Here is a 23,953-nt window from a genome sequence, read left to right as displayed (position 1 = left end):
CTCTCGACTGTTTGTTTCTCCCTGGTCTCTGCATCCCCTCCCTTCCCTATTTACCAACTGCTTGAATCTGCCCATTGGAACTCAGGGAAGGTTCTGGAGGCTGAATGAAGCCTATTTCCTGTAATCAGGAAGTGGGGAAGGCAGAAAGGTTTCTGTGCCCAGGAGCCCCACAGGGTCCTGCTTGGTATCAGGGGGACACGGGAGGCGTGGAGGTTGTGGCCATCCATGGTCGGTGATACATCATTCCAGAGGGATGCTGGCCCTCGGCCCCGGCTGCCCTTCCACACGTACCAGCCCAGCGAGGAGAGCACGCAGCTGTGTCCAAGGCCCAGTTATGCTGGGAGATCAGTGCTTTACTTGGCAGCTTTCAGAAGAAATAGTGCTGCTTCCCCAGCATCCTCATAAGCCACTAGTGAGGCTTTTGTCTGGTTTTAGAGAAATCAGGAGCTCGTGATTTCCGGCGTTTCTCAAGTGTTGCCGTCGCTTGCAGCTGACATCCTTGCCGCTGTGGGGAGGCCCAGCTGCGTCCAGTGCCGGCTGCCTGGGGGTGGTTGGTGGGGCTTCAGGCTGCTTAGGCCAGTGTCTGCCCCAGGCCGGGCTCCCTTCGGTAGGAGATGGAATTCGGGGACCACAGTTTGGGATTCAGGGATGCTCAGTGCTCCCTGGTTGGCCATTGTGTTTGGGGCTTTTCAGTGGACAAAGGTGGTATTGTTTTGATCTATTTTTTTTAACATAATCTATTGTAAATTTACACGATTTTTAATTCAAAATTAGAATTACAAGGTATTTTACTTCTTTGAGTTTATATTTGTATCTCTTTTCTCTTAGGCCGAAAATTTTTGTCCCTAAGAACATGAACGTAATCACTTATTCGCTTGATTATCCTACTTTATTTATACACAAACCATAGAAAGCTTTAGGATCTCTCCACCAATACTTTTGCCAACACCGTGAGTACTGAAAACAGCTGAAGATGTTTTGTCCTCACCATTTATCCCACTAGGAAAATGTAGTCAAACGACTGAGCTTCAAAGTCTTTCAGAGTATTTTCCCTCTGTGTTAATGCCACCACCTCAATATATAATTTGGTTAATTTGTTTCCATTCTGCTTTTGATTTTTAGGACTTAAAAAATTAATATTGGTTTATAATTATGTAAACTGTTTACATGGTCCAGAGCCAAAAGAGTGTCCTCAGAGAGGTTCGCTTTGTGTTTCTCTCTTCTCTCCTTCCATCGCTATTTTTAAGCGGATGATTTTTCTTTTCCCCCTTGTATTTATTGCTTTCTAATGCAAGCACATACATGTCTTCATAAGTTAGATTTTTTTTTTTTTTTCCCGGTACGCGGGCCTCTCACTGCTGTGGCCTCTCCCGTTGCGGAGCGCAGGCTCCGGACGCGCAGGCTCAGCGGCCATGGCTCACGGGCCCAGCCGCTCCGCGGCACGTGGGATCCTCCCGGACCGGGACACGAACTCGTGTCCCCTGCATCGGCAGGCGGACTCCCAACCACTGCGCCACCAGGGAAGCCCTAGATATTTGTTTTTAATACTTGATGTTTTCTTAAATAAACAATAGCACAGGCTATACACTTACCCCAAACTAGAGTTTGAAGGGTTGCCTTCTAATGATGGGGCAAGTTGTATCTTAATTGTGACATTGAGTTAAACCGTGTGTGCCTACTTACTCGGTTATTTTGGAAGGGATAATTAAGGCGACTGCCGCCTAAATATTCTAATCCTATTCCAAAATAGTTAGAAAATGCGTGAATATTTCTGTCTTATTTTTGCTGTTTTAAAAAAAACCCAAACCTGGCCTGTTTAATTTACATGTATTCTAGTTCAGCGGTTCTCAGCCCGGTGATTTCATCCCCAGGGGACGGGTGGCATCGCCTCAGATGTCTGGGGATGTTTTCGATCATCACAGCTCGAGGGAGGGTTGGGGAGCCGCTCAGCTTCTGCAGCGCGTGGGGCAGCCCTCCAGCCAAGAAGCATCAGGCCCCGTGTCCGTGTCCGTGCGTCTGGTCAGAAGCCCTGCCTGGTTCCAAGGGGCCTTGAGAGCTTGGGTTGCCTCCTTCCCTCCCTCTTTGCCTCCCTCCCTCTCTTCTTTTTCCTTCCCTTTTCTCCCTTCTTTTCCAGTAAAACTGGATTTTTACCTCTAAGGCTTTAGGAAAACGTAAACCACTTACAGTGAAAAGACAGGAGAACATCAACGACTTGTGCTTTGCCGGCTTGTGTGGAGGGAGAGCCCAGCACCAGAAAGCGCCATTTCCTTCACTCGGGCGTAAAAGCCCTGTGTGTGAGCGAGTATTTTGGAGGAAGCAGACCCTGCTCTGTGGCGTGTCTCGGGCATACGGGATTTCTCGTTCGGTGCAGGCACGTGGGACACCCACCAGCAGGGCGGTTTACAGGGCTTGAAGGTGAAATTGTGATTCTGGTCACACTGCCACTTCACAGCGGATCCTGACGTGCTACCCGCTTATGAAAGACGGTCATTCAGAGGCACATGTGAGTGTAGGTGCCCAGTGGGCGGTGGGCAGCTCTGCTGCTCTTAGGAAGTTCTCTTGTCATTGATGACATTCCCCCTTCCTCTGGGGGAACTTTTCCCATCTCTGTACTTTCCGTGCCGCCCTTCCGTGTCGTATGAGATACTCAGTTTCAACTAAGAAGAGGGGTGAGTGATTCCATCCCGTTGTGGTTTAAGGTGACATGGATGTGGAGCTCGCTCCTTTTCTCACGTCGGGACACCTGAGGGGTGTCGGCGAGGGCCCTGGTTGCCCTCGAGCATGAGCAGAGGGGGGCCCGGAGTGTGATCGCGGGGCGTCGGAAGCAGGTGTTGGAGGTGGTCGTGTCCGGTGCTATGATGGACTTGCTGGCCTTGGATCTCAGCATCCCTCCTGCCTGTGGTGATGCAGGGGACAGGTGATGTGGTATCCTTCCTTAAGGTCCTGCGTCACCGCTCTTCCCCTCCCCAGTACCGCCCAGCCTCCACCAGGTCAGTTCAGCCATCTGGACACACACTGATCATGTCTCTGTGACACAAGTGAGCGCAGTACGGGTTGATCCCGTGGAAAGGTAGAGGTGTCATGGGCAAGTCAGACACTAAGGTGATGGCTCACAGGTCGTCAGCCCTGGGGAGCTGGGTTAATAGGATCATTTTGTTCAACGTTTTCCTGTGAACTTTGACTCCTGGGGCTGCTTGGATGGCACTCATGGGGGTGAAAGTGTCCTGTGATGGTTACAAGGGTGGTCCTGCAGAAATAGATCAAGTCACCAAAATCCCTTTTGATTTTAGATTCCCTGCCCCAAGACATAACATTTATTATCCTTTTTAGGCCTTTGACTGGCATCTTAGGCCACCAACCTTTTTTGTTCAGTGTTTCCCCTGCCTCCCCCCATCCCCTCTCAGGAAGAGTTGACATTGACTTACAGGCCTCTTCCCTTGGACACTGAGAACCTTTGGAAGGACTCACCCCTATTTCAGCGTTTATACTAGCTTTGGGGGCAGCCCCTAAATGTTGACAGGGGTCTGAAGCCTTGGTTGATTTTTTAATTTATTCAGCACAGAAATAAACGGTGTGTGTTGTTTTTGGGTGGTGGCTGTTGAACGCAGGGTCTAGGGCAGGGAGTAGTGCCCTGTGAGGGCAAAGTGGTTTCCACGTCTTTCCAAGGAGGAGAAGAGGGCACCCCTAGCGGCAGGTGGCCTTCTGATGGGGGCAGGTGGGATGAAGTTCTTAAGCACTCCTGCGCAGGTATGGGGGGACCACGTTCCAGACAGCCCCTCAGGCTTCAGGATTGATGGGGGTCACGGTCCTGGCCTTGTGGGATCCCTGCCCAGCGGTGGACAAAGCTCCTCGTAACAGTAAAGGAAGACGTCATGGATTCATTGCGAGTCTCCCGCGGTCGGGCTTAGGGGTGGGCACCAAGCCTTTGGTAACCGTAAGCAGTTAAAACAAAGCAAAAGGCCTTAAACTGGGAAATCCTATTGGTGTCTGCCTTCCCATAGAAGCTGGATGCTTCTAGAAAAGAAAACCAGCTCAGAAATCTGGCACTGAAGAACTCTGTCAGCGATGTAGCGTGGACTCATCGGTTTATGGTTTCATAACTTGTTAAAGGTTCTGACGCTGACTGCAGATTCCCGAGCAGTTTCATCGCCTTAAGTCAGGTCTGACTGCAGATGACCAGCTGTGTTAATCCGATTCAAGTCGTTTCCTAGGAGAACCAAATTACAACTCCATTTTCATTAATTTACCGTCGTGATCCATCTATTTCAGAGCCAGGATTAAATTATCTCCTACTTCCCGAAGATGCGTGTTTGAACATAACTATCTGTGGGATTTTGATATTCTGTGAAAGACGTAGGAGTTAAAGTTAACTTGTTGTTAAGTTTTGTTTTCTTCTATTATCATTTTGTCGAAAAAAATTTTTTTAAAATTTCAATGCATGTTTTTTTTTTTTTTTAAAGGCAGCTGAAACCTAACATCAAGGGAAGCCTCCCTTCTGTCTCAGGCATCCAGATGGTGCCTCAGCAGGGCCAAGGCCACGGTTTCTTGTGTGTACATCCAGAATGTTCTGGAAATAGCTAAGTACTAGGTTACTCAAGCCATTTGTTTTCTTCTGGCTTTCTGCCTCTTTCTTCTTATAATATGAAGACACCTCTCCTTTACTTATTTTTAAAGATAAGTAAAACCACTGAATCGTACACTTTATTTGGTGAATTTTTATGGTCTGTGAATTGCATTTCGATTTAATAAAAAGTAGCCTTAGAGTTTGGGGACTGATTTGGAGAGAAGAAATGGATGAAGCGTGGAATGCTTTCATCTTCATGTCGTCACAAGGGACTAGTGAGGTTCCCCAAGGATCTGCGTAGCTTGGGTTAAAACCATGTTTTTATGTATTATTTAGGTGGAGAAGCCTGTGGTGAACCCACCAAGGTTCCTGGTACACAGTTAAGTTCACTCGGGTGATGTATCTCAGCAGGAGGGTAAACTGCGGGTCTGTAATTACAGGCAGCTTAACTGGGCAGCAAAGTGGTAGTTAAGATTCTTCGTGGGTAAATACATTTGCGGAGAAGAACCCAACATGTCCTTACCTTACTTTTCTGAGTGAAGTATGTATGTTGGAAGTCTTGCCTACTTAGAACTTAGAGACATGCATCCTGCTGTGCAGGTGGATGACGCTTCAGTACGGTGCTACTTATTAAACGTTTGCCTACTGATGGCATTCCGGCCCTGTCCTTTCGGTCCATTTTGATACGTCCTACCCGCATTCCCTGTGGAGCCGTGTGGCTCTGTACTTTCCTCACCAGCCTGTGAGCACCTGCGCCCACTGCCACCCATTGCAGTATGCTATTTTATCACACTTAAAATTAATTTGTTTTACTTCTACTTTTGAAATACATTTTGGCTTACAAAATGTTGCAAAAATAGTACAAAGAATTCCTATATACCCTTCATCCAGCTCCCTCACATCTTAACCAAATTGCACAAAGTAGGAAGTTGACCCAGATGCCTTGCTACTATTATCCTATTGGATGGGCCAAAAAGTGCCTCCGGTTTTGTAGGTAAAAATAAAAGACACATTTTTCATTTTCACCAAGAACTTTATTGAACAAAGTATCCCCCCTTTTGTCGTTCCACTACCTTCTGCCATTTTTCAGGCAACATCGTAATTCCATCTTCCCCAAACTTTTTATCTTTTTGAGCAAAGAACTGTTCCAGGTGCATTTTACAGTCTTCCAGGGAATTGGATTTTTTTCCATTAAGAGAATTTTGTTAAGACTTAAATAAATGGAAATCCGAAGGTGCAATGTCTGGTGAATACGGTGGATGAATCAGAACTTCCCAGCCAAGCTGTAGTGGTTTTGGCCCGGTCATCAAAGAAACATGCGATCTTGCGTTATCCCGATGGAAGATTATGCATCTTCTGTTGACTAATTCTGGACGCTTTTCGTCGAGTGCTGCTTTCAGTTGGTCTAATTGGGAGCAGTCCTTGTTGGAATGAATCGTTTGGCTTTCTGGAAGGAGCTCATAATAGAGGACTCCCTTCCAACGCCACCACAGACACAACACCACCTTCTTTGGAGGAAGACCGGCTTTTGCTGTGGTTGGTGGTTCATTTCGCTTGCCCCACGATCTCTTCCGTTCCACATTATTGTACAGTATCCAATTTTCATTGCCTGTCGCAATTTGTTCTAAAAACAGAACGTTTAAGTAGAGAATCGCATGCGGAAATACGGTCAAGGAGGATTTTTTCCGCTTAGCTTACGTGGAACCCAAACATTAAAGTGACTCACAACCAAACCTGGCGCAAATGATTTTCAGCGCTTGATCAGGATATGTTGAGTATGTCGGCTGTCTCCCGCGTGGTATAACATCGATTGTTCTCAATTAATGTCTCGATTTGATAGCTATCAACCTCAGTTGGTCTACCCGACCGTGGAGCATCGTCCAGCAAGGAATCTCCAGTACGAAACTTCGCAAACCACCTTTGACACGTTCGATCAGTTACAGCACCTTCTCCATACACTGCACAAATCTTTCTGTGCATTTCAGTTGTGTTTTTACCTTTCTTGAAATAATAAAGCATAATAGGCTGAAAATGTTGCTTTTTTCTTCCACCTTCGATAGTAAAACGGCTACACAAAAATTCACCAATTATGATAAGTCTTTTTTTTAAAGGCACACTGACATGACAGTTGTCACATGCAATCTAACAAAAATTGTTCCGAATGAAGTTAAAGACAACTAAGTGCTACTAGAGCCATGCTACGGAAGAAAACCAGGTGAACCTTTTGGCCCACCCAGTACTTTCTGATCTCACAACCTGATGGGTGAGAGGTGATATCTTGGTGTGATTTTAGTTTACGTTTATTTTATCATGAGTGAAGTGCAGTACCTTTTCTTATGTTTGAGAGCCAGGTATTTTCTTTCCTGGTTTTCCTGTGTCCATTGTTCTTTTGATTTGTTTTTCTTCTTTCAAATTAACCAATTTTTCTTTTCCTCTAATTTTTCTTAACATCTTTATTAGAGTATAATTGCTTTACAATGGTGTGTCCGTTTCTGCTTTATAACAAAGTGAAGCAGTTATACATATGTCCCCATATCTCCTCCTTCTTGCATCTCCCTCCCTCCCTCCCACCATCCTCTAATCAATTTTAAGGAGCGCTCACTGCGTCAGGACAAGTAGCCCTTTGTGTCACGAATTGCAAATATTATTTTCCCTAACTCTTTGCGTTTTGAGTTTGCCTGGAGTATATTTTGACATGTACAGAAGTTTTTATATTTATATATATTGCATTCATCTTTTGTGGTTTCTGGATTTTTAATCTTAGATTTAAAAGAAGTTCTTCCTTCAAGGTTATAAAGTATTTCTTCCATATGTCCTCCTGTGCTTCTGTTTTTCACTGTAAGTCTTCAGCGCATTTGGAGTTCGTCCTGTCGTAGGATGTGAAGTTTCCGGACGGTTACCAAGGCATCCTGTGGCCTTGTTTGGAGAAGTCTTACCTTTTCCCCAGGGCTTGAGCCGGCACCCCGTGTCCTGCACCAAATTCCCAGACGCTGTGGGTCTGTGTCCTCTTTCCTCATCTGTCATTCGTCTGTCCCTTATAGCCCACACCAAACATGAACAGGTGAGTTCTTTGAAATCTCCCCATTACTTTAAATAAACAAAACAAAATGGCATTATATCAAAGTCTAAGAAAAGCTCATTCCTGTGCTTACATGTAGGTAAACGAGACAGCACAGGCCTGAAGGTCCCTGAGTGTTTGGCAGGGGGTAGAAGGCGGATGGCCCCCTCCGTCGCGCACCCAAAAGTGGGTAAAACGATGAACATCCATTCAAGGAGTCATTACGGTGGCCTCGCCTGCACTGCCCTCCGCATCCTGCCAGCCGTGTTCTTGGGTGCAGGAGGGTAAGGATGCCTGGTGGGAAATTGGAATGAAAATAGTGACAACATTTTTTTTTTTTTAAGATTTTTTTGATGGGGACCATTTTAAAAGTCTTTACTGCATTTGTTACAATATTGCTTCTGTTTTATGTTTTGGTTTTTTTGGCCAAGAGGCATGTGAGATCTTAGCTCCCTGACCAGGGAGCGAACCCACACCCCCTGCATTGGAAGGCAAAGTCTTAAGCACTGGGCGGCCAGGGAAGTCCCAGCGACAACATTTTTTTAATGGGGCGGGAGGGGGGGAACATTTTGGAAAGTATGTAAGAGTTTCCTGAAGAACTTTCTTTAGTAAGTTTAGCTTCTGGTCTTTAGGAAATCTGTATCATTTAGACATCTTGTCTGTGTTCACATGACACATGAAACCTCAGTGGTTGACAGAGATCGTTACTGGTTTCCCCCTAAGCACTTGCTCCCCTGGAAGAAAGGGTCAGTGCCGCGTCTGCTCGGTCACCCAGCGCCGTCTGGCTCTCCTTGGTCTCCGCACGAGGGGCAGTGCGCACGGGGTCAAGGCTAGGGACTCCCAGGTCAGCGGGCTTGCAGTTCTCACTGCACCTGTGCACTGGGCACACCTGTGCGCATCCCCTGACTTCTCCGGTGTGATGGGGACAGTGAAGTGGCATCGTGGTGTCAGGACGGAAGGTGACGACGCAGGAGGAGCCTCAGCCTCGTCTGTATCCCCAGTAAGTGCTGAGGAAGTGACAGCCAGTTCCTTGGTCTGTTTCCTTTCCTCGGTGTGTGTAGCTCCGCGGCACGGAATTCTTGGACTCGTGGGCTGAAGGTGAAGGTAGGCGGGGCAGGGCTTAGGGTAGATAAGAGAGGGGCAGGTGCGTGTGAGGGGAACGCACAGAAAGCTGGTCCCGGTGAGGGAGGTTCGCCCACGCGTTCCAGGGTCTGACTTTGGTCTCTCTGAAAGGACGGCGGGGCGTCTGGGCTCGGCGCTCGTGAAGATGCCACCGGGTGCAGGATCCCGTGGGATCACGTGTCACGTGTGTCTGGGTGTTTTGGTTGCTGTCTTTTGTCCACAAGAATGATCTCCAAGACAGAGTGTATTGAGCACACACCATTGAGAAGGACTTGCACCGAGACGGGAAGCAGCCAGTGGGAGTGCACGTCTCTGCTGCACGCACAGAGCTCGAGTTGGGGTGATTATGTGTGTTCGTGGCTGGTTGGCGTAAGTCCTGCCGGGATTCTCCGGTGGCCTTGAAGGAGAGGAGGGCTGGAAGATTGGAGCTGGCAGGTGTTCTGATTTTCTGAATGGAGGGAAGAACAGGATCAGGAGAGAGACTGCTGCACAGATTACAGAGTGGGCGTGAAGCCGGGAGGCCTGTGGGCGTCTCTGCCAGCTCCCGACGCCCCGGGGCTTGATTCCGCAGGCGGCTGGGTCAGCTCGGACCCCCTTGTGAACGCAGCCCTCAGGTCTAGATGTCACCTTACCTTCTCGCCTTGGACCCTCCCTGCTGCCCTGGGCCGCCGGCTCCTTGGGGACGGCCGGTGGTCATCCGCCCTCGCCGTGCTCTGTGGGGCCCCGGCCCCATCCGCTGACCAGCTCCCTTGCCTCCCTGCATGGTCTTGTGACCCAGCGCATGGTTGAGGGACAGTTGCGTTTTTACTTTCATAGTCTGGTTACACACACAAAGGGTGTAGGACGTTCGCAGAAAGAAAAGGAGAAGGTCCGAGGAACAGAGTGGTGAGAGGCCCTAGTCCAGGGCTGGCTCCAGGGCGCAAAGGAAACATGGCGAGTGCCTCTCCTCCCCCCACGTCCTCTCACCCCCCCCCCCCAGTGGCTTCTCTCTTTTTTTGTCTTTTCTCCTTCTTATTTTTCTAAACCGCTGCATTGCACACTGTTAAAAACACTTTTTAATTTTTTATTTTCTCTTTGCCTGCACCACATGGCTCATGGAGCTTCCCCGACCAGGGCTCGAACCTGAGCCCCCCACAGTGGAAGTGCGGAATTCTAGCTACTGGACCGCCAGGGAAGCCCCCCCCCCAGCGGCTTCTTATCTCCCCAGCGATGGCCGGGGTTGTTCGGGTCGTCTCCGGAGGCCCAGTTCAGAGGTGGGGTTTTGGGGACAGGGTGGTCCTCTGTTCGCCCCCGCCCCCCCACCGGCCCTTTATATTAAGATGCTAGTACAGGAGACAAAGTAGCCTTTTCTTTGAGCACCTACTAGGGGCCTGGAACTTTGCCAGGTGCTTTGTGTAGTATTTACAGCAGGTATGCAAGGTAGTGCTTTTCTCCTTACCCTACATCTTACAGGTGAGGAAACTCAGCTTTAGAGACAGGCATTTTGTCGAAAGACGGGCCAGTCGGGGTTGGAGCTGGCATCTCATGCGCCCAGGTGACACGCGCGTCTCCCTGCGCGGGAGGGCTGTCGCGTGGAGAGGTAGCTGATAGGATGGCCGTCCCCGGACTGTGGTCTGCTAGTTTGCTCCCTCCCAGGGAAGGTCTCAGGTGTGTCCTGCCCTTGACCTTGATCTGAGCAGCAATGTGGACAGCCCTGGAAAATGGCGTGTGGGGTTTGCAGGTGAGGCATTGATGGAGGGATGGGGTCAGCCAGGGCTGAAGCAGAAAGAAAACTCTCGAGAAGCTGGAGCGCTGGACTGAAAGTGGAGTGGAGAAGTGGACCAGGAGGGTCAGGGAAATGCACGTGTGCCCTGCTTCCTCTCAGAAAACACCTGCCAGGTGCAGCGTGAGAGGCCGTGCAGCTGTGATGCTGCCTACGCGGTGCGTCTCGGGCAGCACTGACGTGCATTTCTCGTCAGCATCTCCACTCTGCAAGGATGTCCCCACCGAGGCCACGTGTCCCATACAGAGGTGATGGAGGGTGACCCACAGGGGCCTGAGCTCCCCCGTTTGGGCTCTTACCTTCCACTCGTCTGTGTGTCTGCTTTGTGGAGGCAAAGCCTACGTCTGTGTTGCCTGTTGTGTGTCCAGCACCCAGCACAGTGCTCGGAGGGCTTCAGAAATACTTATGGGGTGACTTATCTTGAAGTCCATCCAGAAGAGAGAACATTTAGGAAACCTGTCATTTTTCAACTTAGGAAGGTTTTGCTTGCAGAAGAGGCCCGAAGGGACACTGCAGTTCCTCTCACTGTTGGAAGGTTAGTCTCGGGAAGGAGAGATCAGACCTGCTTTCTGGTCCATCACAAGTTACTTTTTATGTAAAACTGTTATGTTCATATATCCAGTTTTCTTTTTTAATTCTAAGGCAGGTATTAGCAGGTACTTTGGATAGCACACGTCTGCTTTAGAAGTTATCTAGAAAAGTTTAACTGAATTTTTTTATAGGTGGGTTTTCTCGCAGCAGATACAATAAAGAAGCACGCCTGTGTCGTCCCACGTTTGCCTTCAGCCCCTCGCTGGCCCGAGTCCCGTAAAGAGGACGGCATCTGTGCTGTGCCTCATTTGCATACAGTGTTTGCGCGGAGCAGATGTGCGTCACATTTCCATTGAATAAGTGTGACTTTATTTTTATCAACGAGGGGACTGATACTGTCTCCAAGGAAACCCAGCGTCCAAGGCCAAGTGGCAGCCTCCACTGCACGCAGCTGGTGAGATGCAGACTGGGCTGTGCAGCCACTGGAAGAGGTTCCTTGTGTCCTTTGTCACATGCGGAGGCGTGGCTGGCCTCATCATCTGGGTGACTCTTCTTTCAGACAAGCCTGGTGTTCGATACGGAGGGTTTGGAGATAAATCTTTGACTGGACCCTTCTCACTTGCTCTCCTTTTCTCTGCAGCAGTGGTTCTTACCTGGGGCTGGTGTCATATCCAACTCCAGATGGTCCGACACAGCAGGTCTCAGTGGGATCTGCGTGCAATGAACAGGCGGGGGGGACCCTTTCGTTCTCTGGAATGTGTGGTTAGAACACGCCGGTTTCAGCTCTTGCACGTCACCTGAAGATACCTTGTGTTTTGCTGAATCGTAGATCTGAGTGATGGATCACAAGGTACAGGGGAGATTTATCTTATCCCCTTACTGTCCTGTCTCTGCTTGCACATTTTCACAGAACAAGTTACATCCGTGGAGACGGTGGTGAATTTCAGGGTTTACTGATTTCAGGGTGTCCTGCATAAGGGGTTGGTCAGGGAAGTGAATTCAGAGAAGGCTTGAAATCTCGTCTTGATTCTGTTTCCTCTGTGCACAGAATGGCACGGTGGAGCCCAAGTTTGTCATTCCACTGCGCGCGTAAATGAATGGATCGCAGCTTTTCTTTGACACGTGCGGGGGACGAGGATTATCTAAGGAGACCTGGCTGCACCAGGACGTGGGCTTTCTTTCTGCCAAATGATCGTTGAAGTGTTTCCTTTGTGCCCAGTTGAAAAGCTGGGCATGGAGATTTTCATGCTCTTGCTGGGTTTCGGCTCTGGAAGTGCTTACACAGCTAATCTGGCATTTGCAATTATTTCCACTTCAAACTCAGCAGGAGGCTCTTTGGGGATATTCAGACAGAAATGACTTAATTGGATTTCAGCCCAGACACAGTATTTAAATGGCTCTTATGGACAACATCAATTGGGCAGCTGCCATGGGAAGTCATCTATACATTTTCGAGCTTTAGAGTTTAGCAGTCCTCTTTGATTCATTCAGTCTCTCTCATCGGCTTCTTGCTAATTTATGTAGTAAATGAAATACTCAAGAAAAATAAATTGATAGCAATAAAATGAAGACATACGGCTCGTAAGCAGGACCATCATTTGGTTTTGGCACAGATGTGCTGCTTTCTGTGTTGAAGGCTCCGTGTCGATACTGAAGGGCTGGTTCGGGTAGTTGTGTAAGGGATTTGGGGTCTCTTGGTTTGAAGTTTGGGAGAAGAGCCTTCTGGACTCTGGGGCGCTGAGTGGGCCAGGCATTGCTACAGTAGTTGCATCAGATCTTACAGATATCACTGAGGAAGTGGAAGTTTATTGGATGATGAATGTCTGATAAGAGTCATGTTGCCGAGAGCCATATGGACACCAGCCTGTGGACATCCCTCCCTAGAGGCACTTCTGTCTGCACAGCCTTTAAAAGGGGAGTTTGGTTATAAAAGAGCGATGGCTGCAGGAATGGAGGACATTCCTTTAGAACGTTCCAGAAGATGCGGCGGTTGAGTTCATTCCTGGGCGATGAGTTGGATTTGGCTGGACAGTGGTTTTGGGAGCCTGGAGGTGGGAAGCTGTTCCCCAGGTGGCGGAAGAAATAGCAGACATAAAGGCATAGGATTGTGAAAGCAGCTGGCATTTGGGGAAAATGTGAATACACTTTGACCGTTTTCAGAATATTCAGAAGCCCCTAATTATACTTTAAAAACACAGTGACATTAAAATTTCTATTCAGTTGGAGTAATCATAAATTTGTTCTCTGAAAGTTACATTTTTATAACTATTAGCCTTTTTTTTTTAATGGGAAAATTTAGTTTACTCAACTCCCTTTTCATTCTATACGTTGTGGAATTTTTATGGAATACATTTATGGGATACTGTAATCTACACGAGCATCAACCATACACAGAAATGGGGGAAACACATCACGTTGACTCATGACCCATCAGAAGTGAAGGAGGGCAACGTGAAGGGAGATGTTTTCTCACAGTTTCTTAGAACCAAATCCATTCTGCAGGAGGCTTCTCAGTTACCAGTAATTTATAAAAATTAACAAAAAAGCCAACCTTCCCACGAAACCTTTCCCGACCTTTTGCTGCAGAGCTTAATAGTTCTGCCCTCCCAGGGGCTGCTCAGGTGCCAAAGGTCATGCGTGGGCTATTCCCGCTCTCTTTTTCCCATCACCTTCATCTAATTGCTGTCAAAACCCTATCCTCCACTCTCACGGTGAGAGGCCTGTTCTGCCTCTTAAAAGGCCGGCGATGTGATGTGATCTAGGACACGGGTGGGTGTGTGACACGCCGGATCCCTGGAGCCCTATAATCCGTTTTGTCCACGCAGCCCGCTCAGCAATGGGAGGGTGGAGGCGCAGGCTCCCCGTGTCCGGCCGGGCTTCTGGCAGAGGATGGAGCGGAGGAGGGAAGCGAAGGGAGGACAGAGTTGATCTCACAGCTTCCATCTTAATTACCCGAGAGAGACATAGTGTGAACGTGTCACAGCAAAGAATCCAGTTAAAAGTAAAGTAATACCTCCCCCCTGATTCCGCCCCACAAGTTTATTAGTTGTAACCCCTCTTAACACAACCTGGTCTGGGCTTCTTGCTTGCTTTCCAAGATTCTATTTTTAAAAAGTGTGTGTGTGTGTGTGTGTGTGTGTGTGTGTGTGTGTGTGTGTGGCCTTTCTTGCGGTTTCCCTCATTCTTTCAGTCCTTCATCCCCAAAAGGTTAAGGGACGTGAACTTCAGCAAAATAATCAAAATAGTGCTTCCACAGACTCACAGTTAGACGGGCCCTTTGGATCACCTGGTGTCTAAGTTATCTCAGATAAGAATTCAGTGTCTGTGTGTGTGTCTTTCTTCCTTTCTGTCTGTCTTTCCTTCTGTCTGTCGTTTTCAACCAAAGGGGTTTTATTCTAGTGTGTTTTTGTGTTGAAGGTTTATTTGGTCAGCGTGCTTTTTATTAGTGGTGTAATTACCTGGACAACAATGAAATCCTGCAGACACTTCATAAAGAACGCGGGTGACCCTTTTAAAATGTTTTATGTAATTAGACTGTCTAGTTACGGCGTTGAGATGTATACACACACACACACACACACACGTATGTATATATGCTGATTCTGAAAACTACGGTTTGGGTTAGTGGAAAGAGCTCAAGACAAACACCGATCAGGACTTTTGGAGGATGGAGGACTATTGTATTTAAGAGGCTAACATCAACTATATACACAAAAGCTTCCAAACCATCAGAATTGGTGTTCCTGATGTAATTCCCATCTGCTAGAATTCTGAGGCGGCGACTATAAAATTGAAGTCCACATTAAGGTTTGCATTATGACTCCTTGTCATGGTATTTTAGATAAGCTTTAATACATTTCTGGTACCACATCATCAATTTTGGATAATTCTCACATCCACTCCCATGTGCTGATCTCACAGCTACAGGTTGGAGCAGAGGGACCCTCGTCACGGAAGATGACACAGAGGCACAGGACCGCCGGGACGTGTGGTGGCCGAGCCGGGCCTGGGACCCGTGGCCTTGGGCCACTTTGGTCCCGGTGTGTGTGGTTGACCCGCTGCTGGCAGATTTGTTCTCAGTCCTGGAAGACTTGTCTCCCTCAGGCTGTTCACAGAGTTAGAAACTCGTACTTCTTCTGCCCTGTTTTCATTAATCAGCTTCTGATGCACAGACACAATCAACTGATAACCAGTGTTCGCGTTTAAAATCGATTCCAGCCCATTGCGGAGAAATGTGATGGCTCCCTTTTCAGGACAGCTTTATCTTGAGTAAGAGTCCTGATTTCGGCGGGACCTCCTAACCCGTGGAACCCCGCATCTGGCCGTCAGCACTGAGGCCTGGCGGGGCCGCTGCGCAAGGGGTGATGAGAGGTGGGTGGATCCTCTCCCTGGAAGCCCGGGTGTCAGATCCAGAAGCGCTTTCTCAGCGGCCCAGTGTCCGTCCACACGAGGCAGGAACCAGGGTTCATCTTCAGCCAGGTCATTCAAGGAGACTTTTGTGTACCTCTGTTCCGTGTCTGAAACCAGCATTCTCCCACTCAAATCAAGTTTTCCACCAAGTCGTTGAGTAGATGTGAAATACCGCTAGTTCTGCGGGAGGTCAGCGAGGCCACGCTGGCCCAGGTGGGCCTGGTCAGGGGGCAATCCTGGTGTTCATTCTGAGCTGGGCGACCACCTGGGCCACCGAGGGGTCTGGTCTGGAGAGTGGTGTCCCATTGGGACGGGGAAGAGGCCGAAGAAAGGGCCTATAATAATCATGGCTTGTTTTTTCTTTTTTTTTTTTTAAACTGCAGGTCTCGGTGACTTGTTCTTATTAATTAATTAATTTATTTTTGCTGTGTTGGGTCTTCGTTTCTGTGCGAGGGCTTTCTCTAGTTGTGGCAAGCGGGGGCCACTCTCCATCGCGGTGCGCGGGCCTCTCACTGTCGCGGCCTTTCTTGTTGCGGAGCACAGGCTCCGGACGCGCAGGCTCAGTAGTTGTGGCTCGCGGGCCGAGTTGCTCCGTGGCATGTGGGATCCTCCCAGACCAGGGCTCGAACCCGTGTCCCCTGCATTAGCAGGCAGGTTCTCAACCACTGCGCCACCAGGGAAGCCCTGTTTTTTCTTTGTTAATAAAAGAAAAAAGACATTTGCCTTTAGCTCTGTCTGCAGATCAGGGGTCTGGGTGGTTCCCTGGGTGTGTTTTGCATAAAGTATGAGGTTCAGTCATGAAGCTCACCTGCTGTAACCTGGGAGTCTTCTGCTTGTGTGCAGTGTTCAATAGTCAGATAACGTTGCTCAGTAATTTTTTCTTCTGCATTGACATCTAAGGGAAACAGTACCTTTGTTTGGTTTTTTTAAATATTTTTTATTTATATATTTTTTCCGGTACGCGGGCCTCTCACTGTTGTGGCCTCTCCCGTTGCGGAGCACAGGCTCCATACGCGCAGGCTCAGCGGCCATGGCTCACGGGCCCAGCCGTTCGGCGGCATGTGGGATCTTCCCGGACCAGGGCACAAACCCGTGTCCCCTGCATCGGCAGGCGGACTCTCAACCACTGCGCCACCAGGGAAGCCCCAGTACCTTTGTTTTATTTATTTATATAATTTATTAAAAAAACTTTTTGTTGAGGTATAGTTGATTTACAATGTGTTAATTTCTGCTGTATAGCAAAGTGACACCGTTATACACAAATAGACATTCTTTTTTTTATATTCTTTTCCATTATGGTTTACCCCAGGACACTGAATAGAGTTCCCGGCGCTCTGCAGTAGCACCTTCTTGTTTATCCATCCCATATAGAATAGTTTGCATCTAGTAACCCCAACATCCCAACCATCCCTCCCCCACCCCCCTCCCCCTTTCTCAAATTAAGGTGGTGTGTGTGGTCGAGGGCTTGAGTCCTGGAAGCTGTGTGATGCTGTCCCTCCCTGGTGTGAGGGGCTGAAGCAGGGCCCCCCAGCATGGCAGACACTCCAGAGAGATGGTGGCGACAGATGACCTTTGCCCGCACCTCGAGGTTCTGGCCCTTTAGTGGTGATCTTTGTGGGGAGGAAGAGGGCTTTGCAGGCAGACAGGCCTGGGCCCGAATCCTGGCTGCGGCCTGAGGGTGTGGTGGTTTCGTTCCTGAGCTGATAGTCAGGTGTGTGTCCCAGGGTTGCCGTGGAGGTGGACGACGCCTTGGCGAAGGTGGAGCCGCCAGGACTGTGTCTCCTGGGGCCTGTCCGAGCGCTTCTCCCCAGCCTGCTCCTCTGTTCCTGCGGGTCAGGAGGAGGGAGGCTGGTCTCTGCGGGGAGCCTTTTGGGGATTCTAGTCCTCTGGGCAGTTCGGCCAGTTGGCAAGTAGGCAGGGCAGCGTGTCCAGTGACCTTGGGCCTCAGCAGAAGGGCGCGGGCCTCTCATGAACCCTGAAGACTCCACTGCAGGGAAGCCCGTTAGTGATGGACGCCGACACTGGACGGCCACACGCACGGAGGTTCGGGGGAAACTGCCCCGACTCCCCAGGAGGCCGGCTGGGTCAGGCACCCCGGGCACCCTTGGCGGTATGGGCACTCAGCCAAATGCCCCCCGAGGCTGTGGAGACCCCCAGGTTGGGCCTGGGCTTTCCAAACACAGTTGGGAAAAAGAAAACCTCATTGTTGCAGGGAATTCAGATATCGCGTGGACTTTGCATTGGTAAAGTGATTCGGATCCAGATCCATGTGGAGAAAGAGGTGCATTTGGTATTCGTGTTCATTCCTTTCCACTCCTTCCTCCTCCTCCTCTCTATTTCTGTGGGGAGATGCAGGTGATGCTAGTGGAGAAATAGCTTTAAAGACGAGCGTGCACCGTCCCACGTGTCCCCTCCCGCCTGAGCGGGATGTGCGGAGTCCTTGAGTGACCTCTTGGGTGAGGGCCTCCACGGTCCCAGTGACCTTGAACCTGGCAGTGTTTGCAGTCGGAGGTGGTTTTCTGCACAGAAGTGTACGCGTTCCTGATGGATTTGATCACAGGTTGTAATGAAGACCTGATCTGAAATGCTCACCCTTAGCAGAGGTTTTGAATAAGCCCATAACCCACGTTAAGCATGGTGGTGGGCAGACTGCATGTAGACCCAGCAGGAGAGCGGTTTTGGTCTCTGTTCATTTCTGTCTAAAGTGTGTGCTTCGTTCATTGACGCTTCGTCAGTGAAATGCTTTTCTCAAGGAAGACGCTGCCCCTCCCTCTCTCACAGTCAGTCCCCAGGCGGCCAGGGCATCTGTACGTGAACTTGAAGCAGAGCCTCCGGTTGGGGCTTCCCCGTTAGCTCAGATCCCGCACCTTTGTCTGGCTTTTCCGCCGCACCGAGTGTCAGAGGACGGGGCTTCCAGAGCCAGGCCGTCGTGCCTTTGCCCTGGGCAGGTAAATTCTCCGGCACTAAGTTTGCTGCCGGTGCGGTGGGTTTAGAGCTTTGGAGGCCTGCATTCCTCACGCTAGAGCCGACTAAGGAGAGCCTTTCACCTCTCTGAGATCGAGAGGTTATCCCCGTGTAATAAAGATATCGAGAGATTATCCCCATGTAACAGAGATTAGAGACATTATCCCCGTGTAATAAAGATATCGAGACATTATCCCCGTGTAATAAAAGTGGGTGTTAATATCTAACCCAGGTGGTTATTGGGAGGGTTAAATAACACCCCCTGTGAGAGCACTGTACACGCGGAGGGCAACCCAGACAGCCCCCCAGAGGCCCATGGGCATTGGTTTGGGGAGATCTGACTCAGGCATGTTCACTTTTCAATGGAAAATTTAAAACTACAACTTAAGTCCAGAAGGACCCATGAAAATACTAATACGGCACTGGTGCTTGCGGGCACAGCTGTGTTTAGCTGGTGGCTTTCTCCAGTAAACGGCACGTCACGGTAAGTCCCACAGTGAGAAACCAGAATCCTTGGTCGGTATCCCCAAGTCCAGATACCAGAACGTCTGTTTCTGCAGAACCTGTCGTGTTACTGTAAACACTTGGCAGAGAGAAGGGCGCCGTCCTCCTGTTGCATGTCTAACATCTTGTCCCAATCTTGTATCCCCGCTGTGTTTGCCCAGTGCTTTGTCCTGTGTTAAATCATACGTTTAAAAAGAATCATGCAAGCCCTTAAAATAATACCAGAGAATGCCTAAAGAGGAACTCATGTTTTAATCAAAATTTATGAACTTGCCTTATAACATTTTTATGAAAGCCCTACTTGAATTATCCTTTTCTATTTGACTAAAATAGAATTCGACTTTTCTGTGGGATATTTAACGTTTTGGGTCATCCTCATGCTGGGGACGAATTAATAGATCTTGTCGGAGTGAGCTGTCAGGATGGATCCCTTCTGGGTCTGGAGCATAATTAAAGATGACAGTGAACCCCCTCGGAGGTCCACAGAGCCTCAGGGTCCCCTGCAATGATAGGTTGGGACTGAAAATGGTTACCCAGGTGTGGTGGCCATGAGGTGACAGCAGGCTCCGCGGCCAGGAGTGGGGGGACGGCGGGTCCCCTCCGTCAGCTCCTCGGTTTGACTTCCTTGTAGCTTCGGGATGCTGTCCTCAGATTCCTGCAGGGATTTTTTTTTTTTTTCATTTTTATTGGAGTAGAGTTGATGTACAATGTTGTGTTAGTTTCAGGTGTACGGCAAAATGAATCAGTTATACATACGTATATCTCTTCTTTTTCAGATTCTTTCCCCATAGAGGTCATAACAGAGTGTTGAGCAGAGTTCCCTGTTCTGTACAGTAGGTCCTTGTTAGCTATCTGTTTTATACAGAGTGGTGTGTGTATGCTCACCCCAATGAGCACAGGCTGTGGGTTGGGGGGAAGGGGTGCACCCCTCTCAGTGCACGGCCAGTGCGGGAGAAGGAGTCTCTAAATGATAGCTGCGCTCTGTGGTTCTTCTCCCTAATTAGGCTCCCCGACAGGCTTTTGGAATTTCCGCTTGGCAACCGCGCCCTTCTTTTCGGCAGTCTTGGAGGCATGGGCATTGGGACTTTGGGGCGAGGGGGCTGGGAGACACCTGGGAGCTCAGGTCCCTCGGCTGTGGCCAGGGGTCTCCAACCCTCCCAGCCTCTGCCTCCGAGCCGGCCCGGGGCCTGGAAGGTGGAGCAGGGTGAGGGCGTTTCCGTTTGGGTTGAAGTCAGTAAATATAAAGCACCTTTTTTCTGGGGTCAATTAAAAATAATGGTTTCAGGCAAATAAATCATCAGCTATTTCTCAACCAGTGACTTAAAACCAACCCAGCCAGCGGTCCTAATAGACGGTTCTTTCTGTTCCTTTTTAGATTTCCCATGTTCCTTCTCTACAAGTGATTTCCCAGATCATAACCCTCCGCTGAGGTTTGAGTTGGATTTGAGAATTTGGAGAATCCCTGCAGCTTGGTGACTTCGGGGGTGCTGTCCGTTGAAGAATTCACTTGCGGAGGAGCTCCGTGTGTGCATCCTGTCTCATAACTGAGTGCCGAAGGTGAGTGCGGCTTCCTGCCCAAAGCAGACGGGAGCACTTGCCGCTTTTGCCTCAGATGCTCGCTCTGCGTGAGTAGAATGGCAGTAAATGCAGCTCTGATCCGTTGAGCCTCGTAAAACGTAAGTTTCCAACGGATCTGGTTCAAAAGTTAGACTCACCGTTCCTGCTTTGGCACGTGGTGGCATCAGGTAGCTAGGAAGCGGGGCAGTGGGCACATCCAACCTGTGAGCCACCCTAGTGCCTCTGCTCCTGGGCCGGACAGGTAGTCTTGCGTCTGGAGGAGCTGAGCCTCCTGCGTGCCGCCTGGGCCGGCGGGGGGTGGTCCAGGATATATAGGCGCTGACTTCAGGGTGAGCTCCATCTAGTGAAGGCGTCATTCCAATTTGCATGCTGGGAAGATGAGTCTCCATCAAAACATGCAAACAGACAAGGATTCTGAGGAAGCGTTTGCATGAGAAATCTGCTCGTGCGTTAAAATCGTGCCTGTGATCCAGCATGTGGATTGAGGTCATGACAGACCCTGGACAAAAGCATGTGTCGTAACAGACATTTCTTGGCCGTAATGAATGGTTTGGGACATTTGATTTAGATCATAAGAGATGCTGTCTAATGGTTCTGTTCATCTGGGGTCCCAGCTCTGGCTGGGCAGTAGAAGTGCTTTCTGAGAAGGTCCAATTTCACCTTCAGAGCGTTGCCCCGAAGTGTAGGGGTAACACCCAGTTTATGACCTTTCCCTCAAAACCTTATTCTGCTTCTAGTATTCATAAATTGCTTTGAACGATTCTATTTCTTTTTTTAATTTTTATTTTACATTGGAGTGTAATTGATGTACAGTGTTCTGTTGGTCTCGTGTACGGCAAAGTGATCCAGTCATATATATATGACTGAATATATATACACACACACGCATACCCACCTTTCCCCTTTGGTAACCATAAGTTTGGCTTTAAGCTATTCTTGAACGTACAACTTTGGACTATAAACTCTCTTGGTTTTATTGCTATAGATTTATTAGTTTAATATAAGTTAGAATTTTCCTTCATTTGGTCTAAAGCTACTACTATAAGTCAGGTTTTTCTCCTCAACCACTTTTTTTTTTTTTTTTTTTTGGAATCACCTTGATTTCAGTTACATTCCCCGTTGGTGTGTGGTGAGCAGAAGGGCATGGAATCAATATGTAGTGTTTCATAGGGTAAGATGATGAATTCTCCTTTATGATTTCTTTGGAGCAAACGACAGTCTCCCACCTGTTTAAAGGGGCGAGGCGTCCATTATGATTTCCAGTTCTGGGTCCTGGTTTGGAATTGAGAGACTAGAGCTCATCTCAGCAGCTGATCCAAGCCCTCCCCCTTACTGTGTCCCTGTAAGTGACCCTGAGGTCCCCCTCCCCCCAGGACATTGCTGGTTTTCACTGGCTTTACATCCCCCCAGGCACTGGTCGGACCCTCCAAGGTTTCTCTTCCAGACCTTATATGGGTGGAACGCCTTTGGGTGTTTCATGTCTAATCCTGGGAGGTTTCCATTTACATAAAAAAGTCTTGGCTATGACCATTCAATTTTTTCAATAGTCATTGAAGTGGAACCTTTTAAAACTTGGTCGTTTATAAATGCATTCACGTATTTATCAGTTTGTCAGATTTCATGGGAATATAAGCTAGGAATTAGCGCAAATCCTGGAATCTGGTCACCAGAATTCTCTAGTGATTCATCAGTCACGGAGTCTGACAGGACTTCTTTAGAAGGTCTTGGTCATGGATGATATTAATAGACTCTCAGTGACTGTCAGGGTCCTCTTCCAGAAAGTGGTGAGTCGGGGAAGTCACACGCTTAATTGGGGCAGTATATTCTGCACAGGTGCCCAGGAGAAGTCTGTTACCATCACACAAACAAGAGTCGACGCCTGGGTACCACTAGATGGACAGTCATACATAGATTATCACGCGGATATACTTACAAAAATATTTATATGCATGTAATTTAAAATAATTACTCCTATACGTTTATGAGAGCCACACCAAAGCTCTGATTTGCTTATTAAAAATTACTTTCATGGTTTTGAAAACTGTCCAGTGGGAAAACCACTAGGGCTGTCCATTCGTGTAATAAATATTGACTGTGAGCACAGCTGGATTCTGGGCTGTTTTTCCTGCAGTGACTGTTTTAGCAGCTACAAAAATAGATGAAATACAGTTCCGGACTCTCTTTCTCGTGGCCTTGTGGGATGGGGCGCGACCCTGACAGCTCTGGGGCTCTGGCGACAGCTGCAGTCAGGCTCTCAAAGCAAGTTTCAGGTGCCCGAGGCAGGGTAAACTGAGTGAATTTTAAAGAAGCGGGGAGTGGGGCTGAGGCGTCATGGGTCCCGTGGCACAGGGCAGGCTGGGTGCCTTAGCGGGTAATGGGTCTCCACGTCGGTTAAGCAGGAACGGGTGGGAACCCGCACGTGCTGCTGGGTCAGGGGTCTTTGATGTTCCCGCAGGAAAAGTGACGGCTTGGCCATCCTGTCACTTGCCCTGTCCTGGAAAGAAAGGAAAGCAGTGGCGACCTGGTAAAGTGCTACGTGAGGGGTCAGGCTCGGAAGCGCCTCCCCGCTGCCGGGCAGCCCAAGCTGGGGCCGTCTCAGCCCGCCTACCCCTGGGGCTGGGCCGAGGGGAGAGGTCTTGGGGAGGGATGTCTGAGCTGCATCTCACGGTGACATGAGGGGGTCCCTGAGCCCGCTGTGTCCAGGGACTGCATTTCCCTGCCCTGTATTCTTGTACACACACAGTCACACACACACACACAGACACACACACACACACACACACATTGAAATTACGGACTTCAGAACTCCCTGGCTTGACTTTGCCTGATACAGGGGGCGTGGAGCTCATGGGAGGCGCACGGCCGCAAGCCCCTTCGTTTTCCACTGGAATGAACTTGACAGTGTGTAGTCTGCGCTTAATTCTTCCCTGGATAACTGAACACTGACTGTGATTCACTGTTGTGGGAAGCTGGCTGGTGTTTCCTGGGGATGGAGGATGTGAACAGCGTCATACGCTGTACGGAAGATTGTTTATCTTTTGAAAATCTACTTGGAGACTTTTTCAGGAGAGAAGTCTGGTGAGTGGAAGGACGTGGGCGTTACGCGGGGGAAGATGGTGCATAGGGCACAAGACTTATGGGTAGAGGAGAGTAATCGAGACCTGGATTGCAGACTGTGTCAGTTGCTGATGTGAATATACCCAAAATGTAAATGTGGGCACAGGCATGATTTTCTTTTTTTTTTTTTTGAGCTTTATTGAGGGATAATTGACAAATAAAACTATAAGATATTTAAAGCATACATGGTGCTGATTTGATACACATATGCATTGTGAAAGGATCCCCCCATCTAGTTAATTAGCACACCCATCACTTCACATGTTTATCCTTTTTTAAAAATGAGAACAGTTAGGTTCTCCTCTCTTAGCAAATTTGAATTATATAATAGTGTTGTCAACTG

At 48.8% G+C, this 23,953-nt stretch overlaps 1 protein-coding gene across 5 annotated transcripts in view; it reads left to right on the top strand.

The window, feature by feature from the left end:
* Positions 1 to 23,953, top strand: part of NCK2 (NCK adaptor protein 2) — a 134,762-nt gene that overhangs the window by 44,841 nt on the left and 65,968 nt on the right. For 3 of the 5 annotated variants that reach the window (XM_060169267.1, XM_060169268.1, XM_060169265.1), the window contains one exon: positions 20,291 to 20,472. The gene's annotated coding sequence lies outside the window, so the exon portion shown is untranslated. Of the gene's footprint in view, positions 1 to 20,290; positions 20,592 to 23,953 lie in introns of those variants that run through there. The other 2 variants (XM_060169266.1, XM_060169269.1) reach the window with 2 other exon arrangements.

Source organism: Lagenorhynchus albirostris, chromosome 13 (assembly GCF_949774975.1).
Source record: "Lagenorhynchus albirostris chromosome 13, mLagAlb1.1, whole genome shotgun sequence".
NCBI lineage: Eukaryota > Metazoa > Chordata > Mammalia > Artiodactyla > Delphinidae > Lagenorhynchus > Lagenorhynchus albirostris.
The sequence above is the reverse complement of the archived record's forward strand: the minus strand, read 5'-3'. Positions and strand labels throughout refer to the sequence as shown.